The 6,000-nt window shown below is 41.2% G+C and overlaps 1 non-coding gene across 1 annotated transcript; it reads right to left on the reverse strand.

The window, feature by feature from the left end:
- Window positions 1-1,770: 1,770 nt before the first annotated feature.
- Window positions 1,771-1,877, reverse strand: LOC112787794 (small nucleolar RNA R71). The gene has a single exon (XR_003195186.1). It is a non-coding gene; the product is annotated as a small nucleolar RNA R71 (small nucleolar RNA).
- Window positions 1,878-6,000: the final 4,123 nt, after the last annotated feature.

The raw sequence follows: 6,000 nt of genomic DNA on the forward strand, positions 1-6,000 counted from the left end.
TCTGCACTTCTAGTTTCATCATGTATTCTCCATCTTTGTTTTCATTTTCCAGAGCTATGAACAACTAAACCCCTTTCATTGGGTTAGGGAGCTCTGTTGTAATTTGATGGATCAATACTAGTTTTCATTATTCTTCTTCTATCTTTTCTCTTGATTTTACTTGAAAGCTTTCGATCTTCATCCAATTGGGTAGTTATCTTGGAAAAGAAGCTATTCATACTTGGATCTCTTCTGAACCTTGAAAGAGGAATGAAGAGATCATGCTAGAAATGCTTTCTCATGCTGGACCAAATTGGGTTTGGATGGATATGTGACTATAATCCTCTCAACACTTGATTTGGGAAATGCAGGTGGTATAATCAGTGACCATACTTCATCTCTTCTCATGAGCAATTGACTAAGGAATTGGCTATTGATCAAGTTTTGAGAGATTGAATTACAAGAAATTGTAATTCGATCACTTAAGATTGCCAAGGAGATCAATGAGTGCATTGATTGAGGAAGAGATGAAAATGAAATTAATCCGGAGAATGCAACATCTCCTGAGCCCAATGAACTCCCCATTCCTGATCTTACCCATTCTCTTTAATTTCTGTCATTTACTTTTATGAGCAATTTTCCCATTCCCATTTAAGATTCTGCAATTTACTTTCCGTCATCTACATTCAGCTCTTTATTTCTAGCATTTACTTTTTTGTTATTTACTTTTCTGCCATTTAATTTTCTGCAATTCTCAACTCAAATTCTGATTCGCTCAACTAGAACATTCCTCTAATTAAAGTTGCTTGATCAATCAATCCCTGTGGGATTCGACCTCACTCTATTGTGAGTTTTTACTTGACGACAAATTCGGTACACTTGCCGAAGGAAATTTGTTATGAGACAAGTTTTCCGTGCATCAAGTTTATGGCGCCGTTGTCGGGGATTGATTGCGCATCAACAATGATTAAATTGGAAGATAACTAGATTGAGCATTTTTGTTTTGTTTGATTTAATTTTCTGTTTGAGTAATTTTCTTTCTGTTTTAGTTAATTTCTTCCCTTCCCCTTACTTTTTCTTTGTTATTTACAATTCATTTCACTAACCCACTAACTGTTTGATATATTGCATCACTCACACTAGCAGTAATTCTGACAGAAATACTTTCTGCATCTATTTTCCTTGCTTGTACTTATTGGTTGTATGATAGGGAAAAGAAGCGGGGCTTCAACTTCCTTTGATTCTGAACCTGAGAGGACCTTCTTGAGATTAAGAAGGGAAGCAAGAGGAAAAAGAGTAGTTGGTGCTGAGGAAGAGGAGGAATACTTTGAACCAAACATGGAAGAAAACATGGAAAACCATCATGAAGAAGAGACTCACAACCATGACGGAGGAGGTCGAGCAAATCATGCTGGGGAGGATAGAAGAGTTTTAGGCTCTTACATCAATCCGAACCCAGGAAATTGTGGAAGTAGCATTCAAAAGCCAACCATCCATGCCAACAATTTTGAACTAAAACCACAGCTCATCACCCTTGTTCAGAACAACTGTTCGTTCGGAGGGAGTGTCCAAGAAGACCCCAATCAACATTTAACCACCTTCCTGAGAATATGTGACACAGTGAAGTCTAATGGTGTTCATCCTGACGCCTATAGACTGCTCTTATTTCCATTCTCACTCAAGGATAAGGCAGCCAAGTGGCTAGAGTCTTTCCCAAAGGAGAGCTTGACAACCTGGGAGGATGTGGTGAACAAATTCTTAGCAAGATTTTACCCTCCTCAACGAATCAATAGGCTGAGAGCTGAGGTCCAAACTTTCAGACAACAAGATGGTGAGACTTTTTATGAAGCATAGGAGAGGTTTAAGGACCTAACAAGGAGGTGCCCACCAGATATGTTCAATGAATGGGTGCAGCTGCACATTTTCTATGAAGGCCTGTCATATGAATCAAAGAAGGCAGTAGACCATTCATCCGGAGGATCTTTGAACAAGAAGAAGATCATTGAGGAAGCCATAGATGTCATTGAAACTGTAGCAGAGAATGACTACTTCTATGCTTCCGAAAGAGGGAACACGAGAGGAGTGATGGAGCTAAACAATGTAGATGCTCTGCTGGCCCAAAACAAGCTCATTACCCAGCAGCTGGCTGACCTCACCAAGAAGATGGAGAGGAACCAAGTAGCAGCAATCTCCACTTCATCAACAACCCAAGAAGGAGTGAATGAAGAAGCAGAGGAAAGTCAGGAGCAAGTCAACTACATTGGGAATTCACCTAGGTAAAACCATGATCCATACTCCAAGACCTACAACCCTGAATGGAGGAATCACCCAAACTTTGGGTGGGGAAATCAACAAGACCAAAGCCTTGATCAAAGACGCCCAAATCCCAACAATGCAGCTCACCAACATTCCGCATCTAGACCATATCAACACTCCCATAACAACACCTCTCCATATCCACATCAAAACCAAAATAACTTACCTTATCCTTCCACCTCTAATCCCGATCTACAATCATTTGATGACAGACTCTCAAGGATTGAGAATCTACTTGAAGGCATAGGCAAAGAGATTCAAGATAGTAAAACGTTTCGAGAAGAAGTGATGTCCAATATGCAGAATCAGGATGCTGCCATCAAGAAACTTGAGACACAAATTGGCTACTTATTCAAGCAAATTTCCAGCCACAACCTTCGCAGCAATACTAGCTTAACACAAAGGGAGGAGTGTCAGGCTATCACCCTTCGGAGTGGGAAGGAACTGAAGGAAACCCCCCAGAAACCACAAGAAAAGGACTAAGATAAAGAGGAAGAAGAGCAGGATGGAGCTCAAGTTCCTAATCTGAGTTTACAAAAAGGGGAAGGAGTACTGAAGCCAGACGTACCAAGAGTCCCATATCCTCAGCAATTAAAGAAGAAGGGGGATGACAACCAGTTTTTGAGATTTTTGGAGATCTTCAAGAAACTACAAATCAACATACCCTTTGCTGAAGCAATAGAATAAATGCCACTCTACACCAAGTTTTTAAAGGAGCTAATGACTAAGAAAAGAAGCTGGAAGAACAACGAGACTGTGATATTAACCGAAGAATGTAGTGCTATCATTCAGCACAAACTACCCCAGAAATTGAAGGATCCCGGGAGTTTTCAGATCCCTTGTATTATAGGGGAAATCATAGTGGAAAAGGCTCTTTGTGACTTAGGAGCCAGCATCAATTTGATGTCGGTAGCTATGATGAGAAAGATGAAGATTGAGGAAGCTAAACCAATAAAGATGGCCTTACAATTGGCAGACCGATCGTTCAAGTTCCCGCATGGCGTCGTAGAAGATTTGCTGGTGAAAGTGGGAAATTTTATCTTCCCAGCAGACTTTGTAGTGCTGGACATGCAGGAGGAAGTCAAGGCTTCCATCATCCTGGGAAGGCCATTCTTGGCCACTGTTGGAGCTGTCATTGATGTACAAAAAGGAGATCTCACCCTGAGATTACACAATAAAAAGATGACGATCAATGTGTTCAAGGCCATGAGTTACCCACCAGAGCAATTGGGAGAGTGTATGAGGTTGGACTCACTTGAAGATGCAGTGCAGGAAAGTTTTGAAGAAGAAGAACCTGAAGGTTTAATAGAGGAGGAGTCTACATTTAGTGAAGAGGTTGCAACAGCAGAGATTCAAATACAAGGTGCACCAAAGGAAGAGAACGAAAAGTCAGAAGCACCCAAACTTGAACTCAAAGCACTACCACCCTCTCTCAAATATGCATACTTAGGAGAAGATGAAAATTACCCAGTAATCATAAGCTCATGCCTCAGCCAAGATCAAGAGGATGAACTACTCAAAGTACTACGAAACCACAAAGATGCCATTGGTTGGACTCTTGCTGACTTGAAAGGGATAAGTTCGGCCATATGCATGCACAAGATACTGCTGGAAGATGATGCCAAACCATCCATTCAATCCCAAAGGAGGTTGAACCCAATCATGAAGGAAGTGGTACAGAAAGAAGTTATGAAGTTATGGCAGGGAGGGGTAATCTACCCGATCTCAGACAGCCCCTGGGTTAGCCCCGTGCATGTTGTCCCAAAAAAGGGAGGAATTACCGTGGTTCCCAATGAGAAGAACGAACTAATTCCTACAAGGACAGTCACAGGATGGCGGATGTGCATAGACTTCAGGAAGCTCAATGAGGCTACACGAAAAGATCATTTCCCCCTTCCATTCATGGATCAGATGTTGGAAAGACTCGCAGGGCACGCTTATTATTGTTTTCTCGATGGTTATTCAGGATATAACCAAATAGTGGTTGATCCCAGAGATCAAGAGAAAACCTTATTCACTTGCCCATATGGAGTGTTTGCCTACAGGCGCATGCCATTTGGGCTATGTAATGCACCTGCGACTTTCCAACGCTGCATGCTTTCTATCTTTTCAGATATGATAGAAAAATTCATTGAAGTTTTTATGGATGACTTCTCGGTATTCGGAGATTCCTTTCCTAGTTGCCTACATCACCTCGCCTTGGTATTGAAAAGATGCCAAGAGACCAATCTGGTCTTGAACTGGGAGAAATGTCACTTTATGGTGACAGGAGGAATAGTCCTTGGTCACAAAGTTTCTAACCAAGGCATTGAGGTTGACAGAGCCAAAGTAGAACTTATTGAAAAACTGCCTCCACCCAGTGATGTCAGGGCAATTAGGAGCTTTTTAGGGCATGCTGGTTTTTACAGAAGGTTTATTAAAGATTTTTCAAAGATAGCCAAGCCCTTAAGCAATCTCCTTGTATCTGATACACCATTTATCTTTGATGAAACATGCATGTTAGCCTTTGAAAATTTGAAAATGAGGTTGTCCTCTGCTCCTATCATTTCCCCACCTGATTGGAATTTACCATTTGAATTGATGTGTGACGCATATGATTTTACAGTTGGGGCAGTGTTGGGACAGAGGAAAGATAACTTAGTCCATGTGATATACTATGCGAGCAAAGTCCTTAATGATACTCAAAGAAATTATACCACTACTGAAAAGGAGTTGCTGGCAATAGTTTTTGCATTTGACAAGTTTAGATCGTACCTCATTGGTGCTAAAGTGATTGTTTTTACAGAACACACATCACTTAAATATTTGTTTACCAAGCAAGAATCAAAGCCAAGACTAATAAGATGGATCTTATTGTTGCAGGAATTCAATATTGAAATCAGAGACAAGAAAGGAGTGGAGAACAAGGTAGCAGATCACCTATCCAGGATTCCTCATGATAAAGGTGGAACACCTGATACAAGTGTGAATGAATTCTTCCCTGATGAGCAGTTGATGATAGTTCACAAAGCACCATGGTTCGCAGACATTGCCAACTTCAAGGAAACTGGGGCATTGCCTCTAGAGATCAATAAACATCAAAAAAGGAAGCTCATGAATGATGCAAAGTACTTTGTCTGGGATGAGCCATATCTATTCAAGAAGTGTTTAGATGGAATCCTTAGAAGATGTGTTTCGGAAGAAGAAGGACGAGAGGTCCTATGGAATTGCCACGGCTCATGCTATGGAGGCCACTTTGGAGGGGATAGAACTGCAGCTAAGGTGTTACAAAGCGGATTCTTTTGGCCCACTCTTTTCAAGGATGCCAAAGAACTAGTAAAGAGCTGCAATGAATGCCAAAGATCTGGAAACTTGCCTAAAAGAAATGAGATGCCACAAAATTTCATCTTGGAACTGGAATTGTTTGATGTGTGGGGAATCAATTTCATGGGACCATTCCCAACCTCATATGCAAACAAGTACATCCTGGTAGTAGTGGATTATGTTTCCAAGTGGGTAGAAGCTATTGCAACCCCAACGAATGATAACAGGGTAGTCATGAACTTCCTCAGGAAGAATATCTTTAGCCGGTTTGGAGTCCCACGAGTACTCATCAGTGATGGAGGGAGCCATTTTTGTAACAGACCACTAGAAGCTCTTCTCCTACGATATGGGGTAAAACACAAGGTAGCCACGCTCTACCATCCCCAAACAAGTGGACAAACT

Source organism: Arachis hypogaea, chromosome 20, assembly GCF_003086295.3.
Source record: "Arachis hypogaea cultivar Tifrunner chromosome 20, arahy.Tifrunner.gnm2.J5K5, whole genome shotgun sequence".
Lineage (NCBI taxonomy): Eukaryota > Viridiplantae > Streptophyta > Magnoliopsida > Fabales > Fabaceae > Arachis > Arachis hypogaea.